The 23,438-nt window shown below is 28.4% G+C and overlaps 1 long non-coding RNA gene across 2 annotated transcripts in view; it reads left to right on the top strand.

The window, feature by feature from the left end:
- The first annotated feature begins 3,316 nt into the window (after nucleotides 1-3,316).
- The window catches only part of LOC126551328 (uncharacterized), a 36,739-nt gene continuing 16,617 nt past the window's right edge, over nucleotides 3,317-23,438 (top strand). For both annotated transcript variants that reach the window (XR_007605213.1, XR_007605212.1), the window contains exons 1-2: nucleotides 3,317-4,145; nucleotides 4,217-4,350. This is a non-coding gene — a long non-coding RNA (uncharacterized LOC126551328). The remainder of the gene's footprint in view (nucleotides 4,146-4,216; nucleotides 4,351-23,438) is intronic.

The following is a 23,438-nucleotide window of genomic DNA, read 5'->3' as shown; positions in this document are numbered from 1 at the left end:
ATACCCTAAACGGCTATAAATGTGTGTCATCTTACATTCATTCTGTATTATCAGGGTCCCACTATGTAGGTACTTATAACTTATTTTGATTAATTTACGACAATTATAATAACATAATCCTTCGGACTGTTACATATTCATGTACCAAAGAAGTCTCATTTTATCACTATTGCTCTGTGTAGTGTAGCCAGGGAGTCAGCAGTTAACTAAAATATATTATAATATTAAGATTTTACTTTAATATAAGTTGAATATTGTACTCGGTATGTTAAAGTGTGCGGTATAATATTTTTAATATCTAAATCTTCTTATATTATTTCGTTTGGTATTAATCTGTTATTGTAATACCGTATCAGATATAGTTAACATTTTAATTGTTACCATGTAGCACATTTTTTTTTTGAAACATATTGAAGTATAATTTACTGGAAATGTTAATGGTTTATTTAAAGTCTGTAAATTATTAAACATTAATTCCAATTAAAATAATATATTTCAAACTTAACAAATTGTTGGAATTCGATTATTCAATTTCATAGTAAATATAAATTCAGTAAAATAGAATAAGGGATTTTTTACCCTTCACTGTTTTGCAATTCTAATGAATTCTATGTAGGTTGAATAAATTATATGTTTAACTGTTAGAAATTTCAATATAGTCACTGCTGTGATATTTAATAGAACTATAACTATGGCAAAGCAACCAAATGATTTTCTTCCTAGCCATATAATAGTATAGGATACATTGTAAAGAAACAGTATACGTTTTTTGTATCTGTATACGGTGTTAGTCACATAGCCAGTTATGGTTTAATATAATAATAAACAGTGTATAAGTCATGATATTATTATATTATTGTTTATTTTATTAAAAATATGGCATGTTGAGTAATGGTAACTTACTTAAATCTGTATACACTGATATAAATATTATACATATAGTTTTATTCACAAAGCATGTACGCCTCCATTTGAAAAAAAAATCACTGGACACCACTTAAATGGTATGAAGTATCTGAAAATTTGAAGATATGATCCTTGTTAAGTAAGTTATACTTGATATTCCAAATCTAAACTTTAATAAATTCAATATTAAATTTAAAAATAAATGTGCTTGGTGAATCATCCAGTATATAACATAACATATTATGAAATATTATATTATATATATATTATGATTTTGGGACTAAAATCCAGTAGATTACGGTATGCAAAATTAGGCTAGGCATTAGGCTTATAGTGACTTTTGCGCCTCCAAGATGTCTTAAGTACCTACTTAAATTAACATACATGTTTAAAGGGAAAAGTTTAATGATTTTGAATCCAGTACACAGCAGCAGGCGATTACGTACTAGGGACTAACTATAATTTCCCAAAGGAAATAGCACTTGAAGGGTCAAAAATAATATGCGTTAGAAATTGTTATAATCCAAACCTTATAAAACCATAATTATTATGCACACATTATATTACACACACTTATATAATATATAAAGTGGAGCACATAAAGCGGTTCATTTAACGACATAACACATTCCGTTGAATTTCAAGACCTAATAATCGTTAAAACATTTTACTTTTTACTTTTATAACAGTTTAACAAACATGAAGAAGTGTACGCTAAATACGGATTGTCAGTGATAATAGAAATTACTTAAATTCTTAAAGATTTAATATTATTGTTTATAGATTTCGATAATTTTGTAGATTCTGCAGGCTACTGTTTATAATATTATATCGACTACCCCAGATAATGATTCCTCTGACTATTTTTTATACTAACTAGGTACTTATCAATTTGACCAATCCTTAAATTGTACATAACAAAATAATAAAAAATTAATTCAAATACAACTTCTTTGTGTTGTATGCAATAGATCACTTGCATTGTCCTGTGACATTTCTTGACAATTGTGAAATAAAATAGAGGTCCACAATCCTAGTTATTACTAGGATTATTTAGTCACTAACTAGGCTAGCCTGTAATGTTATATTTTCTAAATTTAAAACAACACAAACTATCTATTGTTTTAATATTAAATGTACTCATATATTTTGTTGTTCCAAAACCTTTTTTAAAGTATTTTTTTTTTTTTTATACGTTTAAGATACGCGTGTGAATAATCACGAACAAGAATAAATGAATACAAATACGGTATAGTATATGAAAACGTTATGAATTTCAAATTTAAATGAGTTAAGTATAATAATTATTATTGTTATAAAATACATAATATGATAAATGGCATGGAAACATGTTCGTGAATTTTTAATATTCAAAGTTGGACTAGGCAGTATATATATGGTTATATTAGTAAACCTACTAAGAACAATTATATTTTAGTAACAACTGCTAAGAGCTAATAAAATATTTTGTTTGCTTAATTTCCATATAGTTATCGTAATGAATCTCTAATTTAGAATAAAAAATTATGCTTATAAAAAACTTGAACGTAATTTGTTGTAATAAAAACAAATTTACGACTTTTCTTTTACTTTTATGATTGTTTAATTAATTTATGTTTCTTTCAAAACAACGTTTACAATTTAATTCAATAAAAATAAGAATAATTTTACAATAAATTATATTTTCATTTCTAAATACTGTTTATTTTTCTACTCTTTAAGAAGGGGAGAGAAACTACTGCAAGATCAACGGAGTTAAGAGCTTTCGACTGATGGATTCATTACTTGATTATTATTTGATTTCCCCGGCAAGGTCAGTAACAATATTATTTTTGTATAATGATATAATATTTTACCGATAAAATTGATCGGAAATAGGTTTTATTTATTATATACAAGGTTTTTAATCGGGAAAGCTACACTAATCATAATAAATCGTTTAAAACATTATCATTATTTAAAGCGCGTTTTAAAAATAATTTGAACTATAAAAAACATTTTTATTTTTCAAAATAACCGAATTTCGAGAGTTAACGTGACCAGGCGTATTATCCGATCCGCGTAAGCCCGTGTATACGTTTACATCCAATCGTATTTCAATCGGTACGGTAGTAATAATATTACAATAATATATTACATTGCACTATACGATTACCACTATTAAACAATGCATTTACGATATCTGCAAATGATTATTTATTACGCGTAGGTGACCGCAATACGCTTTGCTGCTCGATCGAGTATTCCGCCGTGTTAAAACTTAGTGTGACGACTTACCCGTACTTTCGATGTACAATATTTTAATAATAATAATAATATTACACACGCGACCTGTGCAGGGGTAGATAATATTATATAATATAATAAAATATATATATATATTCCGTATTGACGACGCTACCAAATCGCGGGTCGCAAGTATTCGCGGTTGACGACGTGGATCGTCACGAAGTTTTTGGAACGTCATACGTACATACATATTATAATATCGTACCTTCTTCGAGCATAGTACGTATAATACCTGCAGCTATATTATATACGTATAATTTAGTATATATACATATAATAACACGTGTACCTATATATGATTGCGGAATTCGTTTAAACGAGCGAAATTCAAAGTTTTCAAATGGGTATGCGACTCGGGGGCTTTTGACTTTGCCATTGCGATATATATACAAAGTGGCCCTTGCGATATTATAATATATTATATTATCAACAACGATATAATAACACCGTGACGCGCGTGTATGGGATCATTACCGTGCCAGTATTAATTAAACAGCGTGAGCGTAATACGGGCAAGGTGATAATGATTAATGACTAATGAGATGATTCATTATACGTATATTATAATATTATTATTATTATTATTATACTCACGGTTTACGTTAAAGGATTTTATATACGGACACGATTATTATAACGTCACATATACGCGATCGCAGTCGTACATATTAATATTCCTGCAGTGTCGCAGCCACGTTGGGGGGGGGGGGTGTCCCGCGAAATTTTTGTCGTAGTTAGGCCCGTAGTGCAGTTGTTATATTGTGTATTGGTCGAAACGGAATTAGAATACAATGTTCCGCATTATATAATAAACAAACGAGTTTTGTCGCAAAGGTCACGGAGATAACGACGGATCAAGCCATATCCTCTCGTCGTCGCGGCCGCAGTCGACGTTCCGCACTCGTCAAGACACGATATTGGAATAATAATTGCTCGGCCTACCTCACGCGGTATATCACGAGAAGACAATTTTTTATTTTACTCAATTTTTTTTCTAATTCTCGTGTTTGTTCCACCATAGGTGCATACGAGCAATTTCTTAATTCAAAACGGCCGTCAATATATAATACATGTGCAATCGTTCCACGTTGTCATTTGCCACACTGATCAACGAGCAGTCGTCATCTCCACCGAGGCATACATACATGGTTATACGTGAGTCGGCTATATGCCCCATCAGAATCTCTTGATTTTATATAATTCTTTATATTATTATTATTATCATTATTTATTATACGATAAGAGATTACTGACACGCTAGTATTTTAAAAATCGCCCCCCCCCCCCTGTTAGCAAACCTTTTAGATCATTCTAAATGTTAGTTGTTATTACCTAAGCAAGTGTTGATATTTTATATTAGTTATAAACACACACACACACAACTCTATTTTGTTTTCCATAAGGTTTACCGCACAGATATAAAATATTATAATATTGTACTTAATCAAAAATCTTTTTGTATTTACTGAGATTCAGTACGTATCAGTAGTGTACGGAAATTCCCACTATACGTATGATATTTCTATAAATCATAGTAAATCTATGATAAATTATTCGTGTTTTTTATTCATATAATTGCTTAATATAGTGATGAATAAATATTAAGTATGGTGTTAAAACAAATGATCGATTTCAACGTCATCGTTGTCTTCAATGTTTGATTATAAATGTGGTGTACTCCGTCCACACCCTGTGCCTATAGTTATAAGCCTACATAATAATATGATACCAAAATTCCTAAAAACATTATGTTATAATTTAAAATAATGTAACTTAGAGACTAGTTATACTGTTTATTTTAATTTGTTGTACATTTGGTGTGTACGCCGTACAAACACTACAAACGCACGCTTTCGCACAATTAATTGTTTATTGCAACTTCGTGTACAAACTGTGACTTTTGTTTTGTTCTTAATCATTTAATTTGTTTAGTTGTTTCATAATAATCTCCTTTATTTTTAGCTATCCCATTTGTGTAAGGTCAGCTATGGCTTGTTTGCTTGTTTTTTATTATACGTTTATAAGAGTTAAAAGTTATGGTCTTGTATTCTTGTTAGCAATAATAGTCGAATTAAAAATGAAATTTCATGTTTACTACACATTAATATACTTAAATTAATTAGGCAATACGTTAATCTATGGTTTAAAACAATGTTAATACTTGTTATGTAAAATTATATACCGTAGTTATTAACATAATCGTACAACCATTAGAAAAAAGTAGATGTGTAGTAAACAGTTAATGAATAAAAGAAGTAATATGTAATAAATGAGTTATACGTAGGCATACAACTATACAAGTTTTGTAAAACCTAGAGAAAAAACTTAAGTATCCTCCTCTCTAAAAAAACAATTCGTATCTTGGCACTGTAATAATATGCAGTTATGTCTAAGTATAAATAATATAAATCATTTCGGAAATTGAATTGCTCAAATATTTTCATAGATAGAACAAACATAAAATATATTCATAGATACTGGATAGGATAGATTAATAAGTTATTATTTTCTATCAAATTTAAGGATTGTTAAAAATTAAAATGAATTAATTCTAACCTGAATTTTCTTCATTGGCTCCAAATTAGGCTTACATAATTATTTGTGCCAGTTAGAAAAAAAAGTTATTTTACATAACAATTTAATAAGGCTTGATTTTAGACTTCCAAGACTGGGTAGGACATCATTGACATTTAATATTAAAATTATTTTTAGAATCACTACGCCAATGATATCGTTTTATAGTATTGTCTGAATCTATTCCATTCTTGTACATTTCCATCTAACCTTATGTACGTTTATTTTTTTCGTAAAACTAAAATATTTTTAGATTACCTATGTTTACCTATCTAGATAACTCATTAAAATCGTGTTAATTGATATACATTATACATATTATATTTTTATCATGATAATATGATACGTTATAATGAGAAATTACTAGATTTAGTTTTTTGTCAATAGACTTTATTAAAATTAATCAAAAGCCTTTATCTCGAAATATCTATCATTTTATTTTAATATTGCAAGCATTATAATAATACCTATAGTAACATTGATATAACACGGCGGCTTATAGGCAATTAAGTTACAAACTATACTTTCCGGTATCAAATATTATTGTTTATAAATTTATAATATAAAACTTTGTTGAAAAACGTGATAATACGTCATAAGTGAGTAATTAATATAATAATAGGAGGTGAATTTAGTATACTTGGTATTTGCATAATAAATTACTAAATAACAAATAAATGTGGTTTTAAGTAATTGCAAAGAATGAAGACTGCAATTGTTTTTTTACCTTTTTTTTTTGTCAAAATTGCGTAAATGAATTTATTATTTATAAATAAATTAGTACTTAGTAAACAGTTTTATTATTTTCTATTTCGTAGTTGGTACTTAATGAGTTAGTCAATCAATTTGTGTTTACACATAGTTTCTGTATAGGTACTAACTTATAAAATCTCTTATGTCTACACTTCTGCAGTTTAATTAACGACAATCGTCAACGTTTCAAAAGTCTTGTTTTTTTTTTATTATGAGAGGTCACCAAGTTTTTTTTTTAAAATTTAATTCCAATACATATTATTATAATACAAATAAATTATTTTAAGGTTTCAATTACTTTGAATATAACAAAATAAAATAATTTTGAATGTTATAAACGCAAATAAATAAGTAATAATAAATCAATAAAAAATATTTTGTACATTTTTCTAGTTTTTTCACTCTATAAATTTAATCAAAATTCTTAAACTGGATTATATGATTAATATATTTTTTTTGTTATTGATTTATCAATTTATTTTTTTGATGGATTATGGTGGTGGAACTGTGGGCAATTCGAGTATAACCATACACTGCAATATTCTCGAATCGCTCACAAAAACTGCCGTAGAAAACTCGATTATAAAAAATCAACTCACTTAAACTCAAGAACCTTTATACGATGATAATCGTAAGGTGTATGTAGTACTTAACTTTAATAATAATAGTAACAATATACTAACATAGTAACTAATAGTACTTAGTCGTTTGCCGAAAGAATTTGTTACTACGATGAATAATTATAATATTATACACTATAGTAAGTCGTTCGCATTCTCGTACGACTTATATATACAAATATATTATTGCTTAAAAATAATTACGCACCGCACATAAACGCGCTCGCATATAATTTAATACATGGAATGTATTTTTAAAAGGGTTACGATCGGATTATAACAATGCAATATGCGTACGCGTTCGATCTGCCTACAGCACGGGGCTTAGTGGCGATAATGCTATTTGGGTTTTGCGATTAAAATTTTAAAATGTCGGCGGTACGGTCTACATATAACACGTAAACCTAAAATGGGTAAAAGCGATTTATCGGTCGAAATTAGCTGAGTAAGAATTTTCACGTTGTAAATCCGGCGTACTCGATCCGGATCGATCGCATTCTAATGCATATGGATAAAATATGCGAATTCGGATATTTGGAGAGTACCGCGCAATAATTATCTATATAAGTAATATAGACCCGTTGACAGACATCATTGCCATAATATTATACGATTTAGGTATAAAAATAATGTTATTATTGTACGACGCACGGTGTTCAAGAATGTTGATTTAGGGATACAAAATTACGCTATGTACTAATTGAGTCCTTACGTCTGGACGGAAAAAAAAACAATATACTAATTGAGACTTTATAACTGAACGGAAAAAAAAATAATGCACCATAATTGAGTCCCTGGTTAGGAAATTAAAAATATATCGATTGAGTCCAAGGATTATTTTGAGTAAAATATAAAATCAATCGTCCACACACAGCGCACATTATGTCGCGGCGATATTAAAATATAATATGTTATTTTCACACTTATTTTAATACTTAAAATATTTATCACACGTATTCTTATGAATTCAAAAAATTTAATTTTATCATCACCTATACACGTATACACCAATACAGTTCTATTAGTTTGTAAATATATATATTTTTTTTTAACAAAAAGTTTGACGGGACCAGTACTAAGCTTTAGTACTACTAGCTAGTACTAAAACATAAAATCAATTAGTATTATAGTTAATATTTCAAGGGACTCAATTGGTATACACCCTAAAACGACCCAGGTCTTAATTCGTCATAAAAGGTTATATTGGGACTAGGTTCAAATTAAAATTAAAATTTTCATAATCTGTAAATGGACATAAAACTGAATTTAATTTGTTGGTAGTTTGTGACTTATTATATTTAATATAACATAACACTATTATTGCGTGCAGTTTTATTAGTGTACTGAGTATATTAATACTATAGAGATAAGGTTTTTAATAACAAGTTAAATCGTTTGAGCGTATAGTTATATCGTTTATTTTACTTTAATATCATGCATACACAAGTGGGAGGTATGTATGTATATATTTTTGGTTAAGTTTTGCATGTTCAATTTGAAAAATAGATAAATAAATATTAAAATACGTAAAAAATGTATTATTTTATATTATCAATAGATACTGAAAAAAAAGTTGCTTGTAGAGGTTTGAAATTAGTGTTTTCTATTACCTAGTTCAATGTATTATCTAAATAGTCTAAATACGTTATATAGTATAGTTGCGCAAAGTTGCGGCACAATAGTGAGAAACTATTAAATTAGAAAAATATGATATTTGTATGCACTTTAAATTTAGAGAAAAATTTCAATTCACTGTAAAACCAAACTTCAAAAATATTATTCTTTAATTCATACATATTATTATATATTATTTCACACTATTTTATGTAATAATATTATATTACTTAAAATTCGAAACATTTTTGAAACGTTGATAATCAAAATAATGAATATTTCAAATTCGATTGAGTGTTGTTAAGTAATTTTCCCACATGTCTGTGAAATAATTGTTTGAAAACAACCCACGATGGTTGAAAAATTTGAAATATCATTATGATAAAAAGAAAAAAATAATTTTGTTACCGTCCTTCGTAAAAAGTGGAGAAGTGTAGGTAGGAGTTTGACGAGATTGCCAATAACAAATAACGTTCCAGCTTAACATTTTATAATGTACCATACGTACATTATTACAGTGTGTTTGGAATGATATATATGTTAATAACAAGTGTACATTATACAATATTTTCGATTAATCTACGATAGACATTATAGGTCCTTAAATAATATACGAGTTGTATTATGTGCTTCGACTCCGATAATGGTTTTTACTATAATATAATTATATAAATAAAAATAAAAGGAGTTTATTTTTTCAGAAAATGTACAGTTTCTAAGCTACCCGAGTACGGGAATGTGCTTCGTAACATCTGGTTGGCTAGTCGTCACAATGTTAAAGATTACAGGGTGATTTTCAGGCTTTCCGATTGCAATATGTTTCGTCATTATTTTAGATCTAGGACGCACTAGTATACTGTCATTTTCAGTCGAGTCGTAAAAAATCCGAACAAAATTGTTCTCGGTATTATTGGATTCTATGAAACATTCAATAGCTAGAACGTAATATAATATATTGAAGTCCCTGCTTAAAAAGAAAAATTTACAGAATAAAATACGAAATCAACTATCGAGTTCACTATGAAGAATATGAAACAAACATGAGTTTCAACGCACAATTATTTTCTTCGATACGTGCAAAAATATGTATTAGGTACAGATATTATCATTAAAGTTGAATTTTAAAAACTCTCACGAAAGATAATATTTATATTGGCACTTAACAACATTTTATGCACATTAAATCGCTCGTGAAACGTGAAAAATGTATATACGTAGGTACTTACAGCCTTACTGAATACAAAATCATGATAATACTACATATAACTTATATGTGTATACAAATAGACGTATTTATATTATATGTATTATTGAATCACACGCTATTCACTTGGTATACAGTAATCAGACACTTCAGATTATAATCATAAATATTTTTTCTAAAAATATGGTATGCCTATAAAGCAAATTTAATGAAAAGATTTTTTCTTTGTATCTCCTAATCCATCAAATTAAACGACTCGAAATGTTTATTGTTGTTTTAAAACATTTTTTTTTTATTTTTCAACTAGAGAATTGATATATAATATCATATAGAATTCTTTTGAGAATTTCATTGTTGATGTTACGCTTTTTTAATTAAATATAATTGCATTAAATTATTATCGTACAAGTTTTTTTTTTTTTTAAACGTCTAGTAGTTTTTTTACTTCATCTCGTGAATATAATTTCTATGCAACATAGTTCTACACTTTTTGTAGGTACTATATACATAATATTATAGGTACATAATAATATATATTAATGTGTGGTGTGCATGGTGTAAAGTAAACATAATATAATATTAATGTAAGGTTATCGACTTTTAGTGAGACAGTTTTGTTAATTTTATCATTGGTATCATCATTTATTAACTCATGACATTCACTTGATGAAAAATATAGGTAGATCCAACAAAATATTTTTTAATATACAGCCAATAAATGTCTTGTTTAATCTGGAGCTTGTATTTTGTTCATAACACAAATAATAAATGATATTGTAGTTTTAATAACGACATTTTTTAATTTAATTAGGTTTAAAATCAACACAAGGGTTCTATCAATGGATAATTCCCTTCCTCGTTTTAATCAAGTCATGTTATTTAAGTCATTGTTTATGTATTTATCACAATTGATTATTGCTCACAAGGTACAGATTGTAAATATTTATTTTAAATTTTAAACAAAAAAGGTTAACGATTCTGATAAAATATCAACGTTAAAATTACAAATTAATTTTATTCTTGTAAACGTGCATTTTGTTAGTTGTATAGGTAATATGTTTTTTTTAGAAAAATAACAAATAAGTAATTAATTTGAACAAATCGTCCATTCGTTAAAATTTTACAATCACGATTTGTCAATATTACAAATGATAATATTCGTTTAGCGTTGTTTTGATTGTAGTGTTTACGTGAACAAACTACTCGCTGTTATTTTGATCGCTTTGATGCAGCACATTTTTCGACCTCGAGTTCGTCGCATTTTAACTACGTGGTGATTAAAATATGATTAAATAAAAATTGTATAATAATATACATATAAATGAATCTTTAGAACGGACCAAGATTCTCTCGTTGTTGAATTTGGTTATCAACTACATCCGTGCATATTATTATACTATTATTTATTATCAAAATTTCGTTCACATATGTCCATCCTGTATTCCACGTGAGGTAAAGTCGTTTTAAGTCGTGTTGATTTATTGCATGCACACGATTCCGCAATGGTGTGTCATACACGGCCCGATTAAATTAAACTCTTAGATCAACCATACGTGTACACTGTATATTTTACGTACATCATACGTTGTATACCTAATTTATTATATATTATATTAAACACAGCGTCTGTGACTGCTAGCGGAAACATTGTCATATAGAGGAGTATAAACGAGTTAGTGTACACGATGTACGTTAAATGTAAATACATAATAAGGGACGACGAGGGCAATTAACGCGTCCTTTAGAGGATGCGCTGCTCAAAATCACGTCAAAAGCTACCGTGGTCCATTACGTCATCGTATCACGTCAGGTATTCGGGAGAGGGATGGGGGTCAAATTTGATATTGAATACCCCGAAACGCAACTAGCCCCGTGACTTATCGCAACCCGGCAGTCTGAAAAGCATCGCTTCCTGTACAGTGTACATGGTCATCCCCCTAAGCTGCCCGTAAATAGATTAAATTCTCTCTCGGAAATTGGAAAAATACCAGCTATGCCGGTTATCGTCCTCTTTTATTCCCTCCCCCCTATTTTGAAGTCGTAGAACCGCGATATCAGCGTAGTTCGTTATTAATATCATTATTATTGTCGAATATATAAAATGACGTAAAAGGAGATAGGACAAATAAATAAAAGAACGGCAGTTGACCATATATATTTTTTTTATGGATATGGTACATTAACTTCGACACCAAAATCCTTTCATGTAATAGTAATACGTTATCTACGTTGCCTTTAAATGTATAGATATATATAAATTTGGCCTTAACAGCCCACGTCGTTTGCTTTTAATGGTCATACTAACGAATTTTTATAATATGTTTAATATTTATTATTATTAATAAAAACAATATATTTATTATTAGATAATTTATCGGAAAATTAATCATGATTGATGATGAGTTGTTCTGTTGTGATGGTCAACCAGTACACTTTAAAAGTGTACTTTTTGTGTATTTTTCAACATTAAACTAAAATAAAGTCGTATTATAATAATTAAAAGCGTATTAAAGTAATTGTCACATAGTAGTTAAAATAAATGTGACACGCTTCTTTAAACTATAAATATATTATTTAACTGATCTACGGATACACTCATTTTACCTTTTAATAATTGAAATTTAAATTTTCAAGTAAACTTATAGACAATATTTCAAAATACTTTGATTTTTTTATGCTATGAAAACAATGTCCTGCCTACTTCTGATTTTAAAAAATAAATTTTTACTTTGTGAACTATTAAATTGAATATTTTTGATGTACCTAAATCAATTTTTGAACATTTAGCAAACATTTCTTTATCAAAAATAAAACTTCTTAGTAATTATTTTACATACAAATAAAATACTAGTCTAGTTCTTATTAGGATAGTGTTTGTAAATTAAATGTTTGTAAAATAACATTAAATACTTTAATTTGTAACCAATACAATTAACAAACGTTATCCTAAGAAAAAGTCAAGTAACTAAAAATTCACGTGTTAGTCATGAATAAATATGCATAATACGAGTATTCACAATATTTTTTTTAATAAATCACATTTAAAATATTAAGCGTAGGGGAACAACGAACAGAAAGTCGAAAATATACTGTTCTGTATAAAAATAATAAAAATAAATCATAAAAATATATCCAGAGTATCGCTAGATCTAATAATAAAACCGAAAAAAATAAAGAAAAGTGGACATGTGGGATCTTAAGCAAAGTGTTTGTTGTAATATCCATGGACGTGAGCAAATTGCTAATGTCTAGGAAAGTAGCGTACGTTTTATATTATAGTATATATTTATCAAACAATTTTCTAAATCCATCAAAAAACGAATGAATGTTTACTATAGTTATATGCCGTAATACGAAAAAATCAATCAGCTTCTAAAAAAAAAGTGGTAATAGTAAATAACAACGTAGGAACGTACTAAAACATCGTAATATAATATTATTATAGCGTACGCGCCTGTAATGAAGACAAAATATAAGATTCCTCACTGCGAGTGATCGTGTGAAATCCCCGGGGATAAAAAATATTTTTTTTTAAAGAAAATTAGCTTTTATGTGCAGCGGCACAAACGATAAAAATCATGGAATTTGATTTAAAATTAGATTAATATCTAATAGTTTGATATATATTTTTTTATAATATTATGTATTAACTCAAACAAATTGGCGCACTGCTCAGTAGTCAAACACTTTTCATAAAAATAATATTATCTGTATAAACATTATAATATAGAGACTCATAATCATCTTATAGATATTTCAATCGATGAACTATACCATTCTAAAGAATATTATTATATAATTTCTATGACCATTATTTTCTACTTTTTTCGAGTTACCAGCTTTTTAGTTTTTGTTTAATAGGATTTAGACGTATTATATTTTTAATGTAAGTATAAATGTAATATATCCTATAAAATAGGACTGTCAGGTTCGAATATCAGATTGCGAGTAGGTTACTATTTGTATTTGTTTATAATATAATTCCGTTTTTACATAATAATATATTATCTATTTGGATTTTTCTATTACTTAATAATAAATTGGAAGGATTGATATTGGGAAAGTTGCTTCGCTTCTAAATAAACTTGAATATAAAGCGCATAACCAGTGTATATTTTTCAAAAAGATTCAACTTCATAGTTCTATACTGTTTATGTTTCAGAACAATTATTATATGTCATTGATATAATAATGATAATAATTAATGTATTTAAAAATTAAACAATCGACTTCAGTTTCTATGCTGAACATAATACTTAAGTTATTATACTATACTACATTTATGTACACGTATTATGTATTTATGTTAGAGGAAATCTTTGAATGCTCATGGTTTTTAAGTATTTCTAAGCAAGAATTTAAATTTTTTTAGCCATTATTCCTCCACTAATAACTCTTTAAAATGAAGCTTACTATGCCCAAGTACATTTTTTGGCTAAAATTTTTGTAATCGTTTTAAAGTCTAAATTTACAGTAATCGATAGTCGTAAATAATATACTATTATAGTCTAGGTCACTGGTTCTTACAATTTTGAAGTATTTGAACGGCTGAAGAAAGACATTTTTAAACATACACGTTTCCAATTTTGTTCTAAGTATCCATTTAAAAAAAAAAATAGATACATATTATTAATTGTTATCATAACTAATATTATAATATTACTATAATCACATAAAGATGATATAACAAGAAACGTGTTTCGTAATAGTTTTAAATAATATACTTAACTTTATTAATTATTTTACAAATTTAATTTTAATTTCTTAACGCGGTGGTCAGTTTTGCATTCCAGAAATTAGTTTTTGAACTTCGGTACCGATAATAATACTCATTAATCGTAAATAGTTCGGACTCCGTAATATGTTTTCTGTGCGGTTTCGAAATTTGTTTTTGATACAAACACAACGGTGCAGAAGGCTTTTTTTGCACGAATAAATTCCCGAGAACGGAATTAAAACTTTCAAAGTGTTACTTGTTAGCGCCGCGGACCCCGGGCACGACGGTTTAGATCGCTCCCGAGGGGGGGACGAGCCGGACCGCGGTTTTAGAACCTCTGGTCTAGATGACTACGTATTATTTTATATCGACGAGCTGAAATAGCTCGTATATACCATGCTATATACAGTGTACACGCGGTGGTATGCGCCTTTGTCGGTGCTCATACCGTACATACCGATCAGTGTTTCCGTATCTAATAGTAGCTGTAGTGGGTACCTACTACACAGACTGCGTGCCTTTTGAATCCAAAATACGGCACTTTTCGCGCACCTATATATAATTATAATACGCGTGTACGCCGAGGTATTGCGGATAAACGTAAATAAGTTGGCCTTAGATGTGTTCCGTTCCGGAATTCGACACACGACATTCCGCTGTTTAACCGTGCGTGGCACTGTATAGATCATCTTCAATTCTTATTTAATCGTGTCCGTATAATTTTTTTCCGGCGACAGTCTTTCACGTCGCGCGCGCGCTACGCGCACCATTAAAAAGTATAGCCCGCTCGTATCGCGACGCATTTCAACGTACACGTTACGTTTAACCGAAAATAAAAGCCATTACAATAATAATGATATTTTATACACCGTTTCTTATACACCGATTCCCGCCGTGACCCACCGCGATCAATTTCAAAATAAATAATAATAAATAATAAAAAACATTGTATATTAAAATAACATTTTCATTGTCCCGCGCAGTCCTCGGGCACAATATATACAATCGTCCCGAGACGAAACCGTTGGTCGCCAGCTTGCGTTTCATTCGACCACATTTGAAAAATTGCAATCCTTTTGGACCAGTTTTGTGTACGGGAAAACATTATTGTTTTTAGAAAACTGTTAACATATATATAGAATTCAAACCGTCGTTATTATTATTATTATTATTTTTTATACATTATAGTTATGAAATGCGGTTTTTAAACGATGCCATTATAAACAATAAACATACTATAAGATATTTTATTCCGAGAAATATAGTATAAAAATAAATGTCATGCATCGATGGTTGTTACCATATCAAAGTATTTTATTATGTTTTGTATTATGTACATCAGTCATTATCTATCACATTTTTTCTTTCATCATAGGATAAATTCATTTCCTACCATTTAAACTTAGTTTATGGTTGTATCATTAGACGGATTTAGTATACTAAATTCATAATCAGAATTTACGTTTATGATGATGAATATATAAAGTGATTCACAGACCATGGTCAGTAATCACTTACTTTTTTATCCTTTCGTTTGTTTAAATTATATACAATTTTTAAAATGTTCAAATATAATACATAATAGGATTATTTGTTTTAATACTTACATTGTCTATCCTATTTGGAGAGTGTAACGTGAATATATATATATTTCATTTGAGAACCAATCATTTTTAATAAAAGTTTTTAAACTAAAGATTTTTATATTTTTATGGATCCACTTATTTAGATAAAAAAAGTATCGAGCGAGTAGTTTGTGAGTCATTAAAATGTTTGTACTAACTAGACCTGTTTTAATTCCATACTGATCGATCTATTAAGATATAGATTTTAAAAATCAGTTTATATTTTTGATATAAAAACTGCATATTGAAAACATGTTTATTTGGTTTTATAACGTCTATGATTCTGATTAAGTTACGAAAATAAAAATTAAGAAAAGAATCGACAACACGTGGCTCAAAAGAAAAGTAAAGTTATATTGTATTTTTTTCTTTGAAATTTTAATTCCAGAGTAATGGCAACAAAATAAAACACTACATTTAATAATCATTTATTATTAGTTTAAAAAAATGAAAGAAAACTTTCTTATACATTGAAGGAAAAGTTTTTTTTAATAATACTCTAATTTTTGGCAAGTAACTGCCTATAGTGTTTCGACAAAGCTATTATCAATTCATCAATTCACGTCTCGTAATATTCAATTACTTCAAAACATTTGAAACGAAATGTTTTAAAACTATTAATTGGGCTATCTGTAACCGAACATGCAAAAACAATAACGGCTAATATGGTCGGACTTTTTGTTAAAAAAGTTAACTCAACTAATACTTGTTTGTCAGTGAGGTTTTGGCTAAGGATAAAGCCCAACAACGATAATCATATTAGGTACTGCAATCAATATATTTTGTATAATGTATACATGTACATGAAAACAATTATTGATAAATAATAAATAAATTGAATTGAAAAATATACGTTTTTAGATCCATAACAAAATATTAAAGTAATTAAATATAAATAAATTATGTTTTTGGGAAAACGAACGTTGTATAATATGAATGCATTTTGAAATTTACTTTTAAATATATTTTATTTTAAATTTATTTAAATTTGTAACTTATATTGAGTTAACTTCATTAAAGAAAAATTCTTTATCTTCATATTATTCTACAAAATAATTATTGGCCCATGGACATAAGTGCCCGCAGACATTTTTCCAGGAGGGAGCAACGTTAGGATTTGTTACATAATAAATAGTAATCTATCTTAAAACATATTTTTGAAAAGCCAGGAAAGCAAATTCCACAGTCTGCCTCCCTTTCCGTGAACCTATGCCCCATTCCGTGGATTTTTCATAATAGATTATATTATAATCAGTTCAGTTATTCTTGGCACTCGGCAACTGTCAAAACTTGATGAAAAAAAAAATTGACCGGAAATTATATTTTATTTAAAAAAATATATCATAATTCCACGAATTAAGATAGAGAATAACATAATAATATTTGTTTAAATAGTTATGTAACATTATATTTTTCATATTATCTGAAGGGTTGTCGAGTGCCAAGATGGAAAGATTATATAACTATTATTACATAATACAATCGTTTGATTAATTTTTATAAAATTAATAAAAAATAATGGTAGTTATTTACATATAGTATACAATATGATATTATAGTGCAATATTAGAAAGTTATATATTATGCGATTTCGAAAAATAAATATATCTTATTTTTGTTTTGTTTGTTAGGTATCTCATCTAAAATATACTATAACGTTATTCTATTAACGTAAAGTATAAATTAATACTTTAATTAACCATTGCGCTATACTATGTTTCGACAGTTTTTGAATAAAATTAAAGAGGCATAATAAATTATATTTTATTTTTTTTAATAAACGGCACTGTGTATTCTGTACAGTGACTTTCTACTCCAGTAACCGTAATAATATTTTTGTATTTTTTTAATGTGTATTTTTGTTTTTTTTCAGCATGCCGGTTATTTTGTTTGAAATTATCTCTAAGCCGTCGCGTCGTTTGGTTCTCAATAAAATAATTTCTACATAAATTGTTTGTTACAAGTCGTTAATTAATCAATTTCGAATGTTTGTTTTAGTGTACAAAGACATTCATTTTCCCGAATCACAATGACAACGTCAACATGATCAAGTGGAATAGGATTTGCAAAAAAAAAAAAAAGCTATAAACATGTATTATTATATTGAACAACGAATTTATATTGACATTATATATTGGACGTGAAATATGACAAGCATTTATTCATGTGTGATTTATGAATGAGTCACTGTTAATATGATTTCAATCGATTTTTATTTCATAATGCAATAGCAAAAAAAAAAAAAACAACAAAAAATTCATACAAACACAAGTCCCGGGTAAATATGATTAAAATTAAACAAGACGTACCTAAATAACATTTTGATAATAATAAAATATTTGCATTGTCGGTACTTACAATATTAACATTAATAATAAACATAATTACATATTTGTTTACTTATCAGTTTTCAGCTAAAATAATTGGCTTATATATTATTTTCATGTTTAATATATAAATAAATCGATTATTAGTTAATATTCATAATACTAGATAGTTCTTTACTTTTTATTGTCTTAATATTTATATTGAACTGTAATAAAATTAAATACATTCAACAGAAGATAAATTATATATAACTTATAAATTGTTATAATAAGTAAATTATGTTTAAACTGTACTATTAATCACTAAAAATAAAATGTATTTTTTTTTCAATTACAGAATAGAATCAATAGTGAGAAAATGAAAACTTTATGATTTTTCTTTTTATTTAAGTAAAATTATATTTGCTTATTTAACATAGAAATATCATTAAGTTTGGATTCCTCTAAATAATTTATCGTTTTCATTCGATGAATTCAATAAATTGAAATTTTATATAAATAATTTTTACCGAATAATAAGTGACTTCAGCTAAAATTCTATAAAATTCTATGAAATGCTGATATCATTAGGTTAGTTATGAAGAGTTGTAAGTAGCTGTAAGTAAATGGTGGTTACAACTTATATTACACCAATTTAATAAAGGTAGTATTATAAATCAATAATATATTTTTTTAGATTTTGATAATTATTTAGTTACATTATTATATAATATAAATCATTAATGGATACTTAATTTGTAGATACCTAATGTTTACCTGTGAAGATTTTTAATTATACTTTCAATTTTTGTAAGATGCTTAAATTTTTTCGTTTGAATTAAAATTTTCTATTTCAATTAGTTTTGAAAATTTAACATTATAAGGAAAATATATATTTTTTTTTTAATCATGTCGAGAATATATTTTGAATAATAGAAAAGGATGTTGGGAGATTTAAAAAGGGATAATAGATGTATGCGCTGTGGTAATAATGGCAGAGATAGTGAATTATATAGTCTATAAAGTTCAATAATATGTTAATAAAGAAGATCAAGCTCAGACAGCTTCTTTGAAGTAAGTCGGTATCGGTGAAACGTACCTACGTAAGGCATAACAATTTTAATTTATTATGAAGTCGGCAACATGGTATTCTCTGTGTTGTTGAAAGATTGATCAATTGTACTAATAAAGTTTGGGGGGGGGGGCATTAAGATGTACTAATAACTCGTCTAAATACATACAGGTTATTAGGTAGAGTCAAGTTAATGCCTAACCGCCAGTAAAGTAAGGTGTGTTTTAGATTATGACATTTTCGACAAATTTACAGAATAAAGTCGATAAGGCAAGAGTTATTTAAGAGATGTTTTAGGATCGGAACTACTTAATATGCGCAAATAATTTAATAGTCATTTTAAAATATGATTAATGTATTCATTTAATGGTTGTATTGCATTAATTATTCAATATATTGTGATATTATTACAACATAATAATATTGAAGTGGTATTCAGAGAAATAACAAACCGACTTTTGAAATAAAATTAAAACCGTTGCCACGATACATTTTTTATTCTCACTGTGTAGGGCAAAATTTAAATTACAATTTTTTATCAAATTTTTCGCCATACGATTTTCTACGGACAACTGCGCGTTTCTGTTATTTTATCGTTTTATTTGCACGATAGAAAATATGCCCCTCGACAATGTTGGAAGATCTGCCGCGTGTGTCGCGCCCGATATTTTACCAGGTCATAGGGAGTGTGCTCAGCGGACCGTATTAAATTTTGGGTAGGCAGAGCATCACGAGGGTTGTGGGGAGGGGGTGTAATATCTATAGACGTGTTAACATTTGTTCTACAAATTCCGACGCAGCGGTGGCGGTCGAGCTTTACGTCGTCGTCGGGTTTTGCGTTTGGATATCCGCGGTGTGTGGGTCATACGACCACCAAAACAACTAGAGTGTGGGTTTCGAATACCGTAGGTATACAAACTTAACCAGGGCACCCACAATCCGGCTTACGATGGTTTCCATAGGCCACACGGCATCACGAATAGGCAGTTTTATGCACATCACGCTATCGATTTTTCATTTTAATAACAATTAGGTATATACACCAGAGAACGATATAAAAGCGATTTCTAGTAAATCAAAATTTACAAGTACAAGTATTATTGTATTTAATCATATGATAGAAACGATTTTAGATTTTAGATTATTCTATGTCGAAAATGTCCATTTTTTTTATGAATAATAAATGTATTGTTAAATCTGATCCGCGATTTCATCATTTTTTCAAAATGTGTTTATAAGTTTGTATATAATTATTGTTTTATATATTTTTAGATTTCGTAATCATTTAGATCTAAACACGTAGGTAAGGTATACATTTCCTACATATACTTTTGTAAATGCGTACCATAATTTATTTGTTTTTTGAGTTTTACATCTCAGGTAAATATCATATGATGTGAATAATATTCACTGAATATATTATATTTTTAATGGACTTGTACTAAGTAAAAAGTGGTTTTTTAATCCTTAAATATCAGCTTACAATAGTTTTTCTTAAATAATGAAATATACGAAAAATTGTCGTTTTTATAATATAAACTATTATAAAATGTTAATAGCCTAAAAATATAAAATATTATACATTTTATTATAATATATATTGATTCAGGGCTAATATCATCACAAGGTAGTAGCATAAATCTATTTTCAAAAAAAGTTTAATGGATCAAAAAATTGTAATGAAGCAACTGGAGTAATACTGCTTCATATTTTGAAAACAGTTACTTTCATGATTGTGTATTAAGCAACAAGAACTTCAACCTACTCAACGCCTCTATCAATATTTCTATATTTGATAATGTGGCTTTGGGTATTAATTTATTAATAAAAAATATTACCTAATTGATTAATTACAAATCTCATGTTATTTAAATATAAGGTTTCTGATTTCAAAATCAGTTTTGAAAAAGTGTTGCAAATATAATATACTATTACAATAATTTTTTTTTAAACATTTTTTTTATACACGTATAAATTATCTATATTCGAAGGTACTATTCAAATGTTTTTAAGCTATTTTTGAAAACCTATTATTATGCTGTAAAATAACGTTGTGTATTGATTAGATAAGTCATTTCACAATATTCTATGATTCGTTTGGTAGATTTGTATGTAAATGGCTATGTATTATTTTATAGTAAAACGTTTAAAGTAATTGTACTCATGATATTCTAGTCAACACCCTTGTAACAAGACTACATATATTTTTTAATTTCATATGCCGAACACGTTTATGTATTATAAAAGTATCGAATATTATTGCAGAATCAACGGTATTATTATTATTTATACGAATTCATAAAGCTCAGACGAGAGTATAATATAGTAAAGAGTAGAATAATATATTCCAGGGTCGTTTGCTTTGCAGTTTTCCGAGAAATTCCCGGTTCGTCTAAGCTATTTAAACTTAATAAATAATAATAACTCTATTCGTTTGATATCGAATACGGCGTGTCACGTGTGGAAATGAATACAACGTTGGGCATAAGTCTCATTTTGAAAATCATTTCAAAGATTTTTTTTCCGTTTATATGATTAGTTAAAACAAAAAAAAAAAAAAAAGCGCGATAGTAAATTAAGTCTCTCACTGTACGTACAATAATTTTTATGTTAATAGTTTATCATCATTATCCCTTTTTAATAATACGATAATTTAACATATTGTGTCTATATCCGACGACTCGTTTTTATTCTAAATCAATCCACATCTGATTAATTATGCGTCTAAATAAAACAAACAAGCTATTTAAATTTATAATGCGAACTGAAAACGTATGCTCGTCACCGTACACAAAATATAAATATATTATTAATTGTAATATTTAATCAATCGAAAACATTTTGATTTTTACAAATCAAACGCCAACGACGGAACGTGGAGCGGTTTTCCTTTAATAAAGTCAATTGTACTGTTAACAATGATGATATTATTCAATACATATCGCGGTTCATGACGTTATCGATTTATCGATCGCCGTCGATGACCACGCGCGACGTCTCGTCTTACGATAATAATAAAAATCCATTTTTCGGACGCGTTTTCGCGAAAATACACCAATAATTTAGAGTTTCCAGCAATGCACGCTACTTATCAACTGTCACGGGCGAGCAGATATCAATTTCGTTTATTGTTAGCTCCTCTCGAATCTCGATCTGATCCCTTCCTCCGACACGGTCAACTGCGCCCACACTCTCCGCCCGTTCAACGGCCCACCAGTCCGCCGACTCGTATTTTTCTCCTATGACCTGCACCGTCCCTATATTTAATAGCTATACACCGCCCTTGCAAGCGGTCCACAGATATTTCCCCCGGTCGAGGGTTGTATTTATTTATTTTTTTTTTTGTGGAACCGTCACGTCAACCCGGCGCCAAACTTTTATCCCTCGTACTCTCGCGTAAAAGCTTTTCGTACCGCGAGTACCCTTATATGATCACCGGTGACGGACAGTACTCATTCCGCTTCGTCTTCCAAACGTTTCTCGCGCGTCGATGTATTATAGATACGACAACGTGTACTTAGACGGGGGCCCTTTGCGTATAACGTGAACCTACGTTACACTTCTGTACCGGTGGTCCTCGATCAGTGAGATAATCCCGAAGATCTCAGACCAACCGACATATCAGTTTTATCAATAAAACCATATGTGATCGGGACGAAAATATTCTCTATAATATTATGATTTATATATTATTGAACTTATTATGTATCACGCGCGTTATTATTGTGCAATGCAGGCAAAATAATTTTAGTCTTAAA

This window comes from Aphis gossypii, chromosome 3, assembly GCF_020184175.1.
Source record: "Aphis gossypii isolate Hap1 chromosome 3, ASM2018417v2, whole genome shotgun sequence".
NCBI classification, from domain to species: domain Eukaryota; kingdom Metazoa; phylum Arthropoda; class Insecta; order Hemiptera; family Aphididae; genus Aphis; species Aphis gossypii.
The sequence above is the reverse complement of the archived record's forward strand: the minus strand, read 5'-3'. Positions and strand labels throughout refer to the sequence as shown.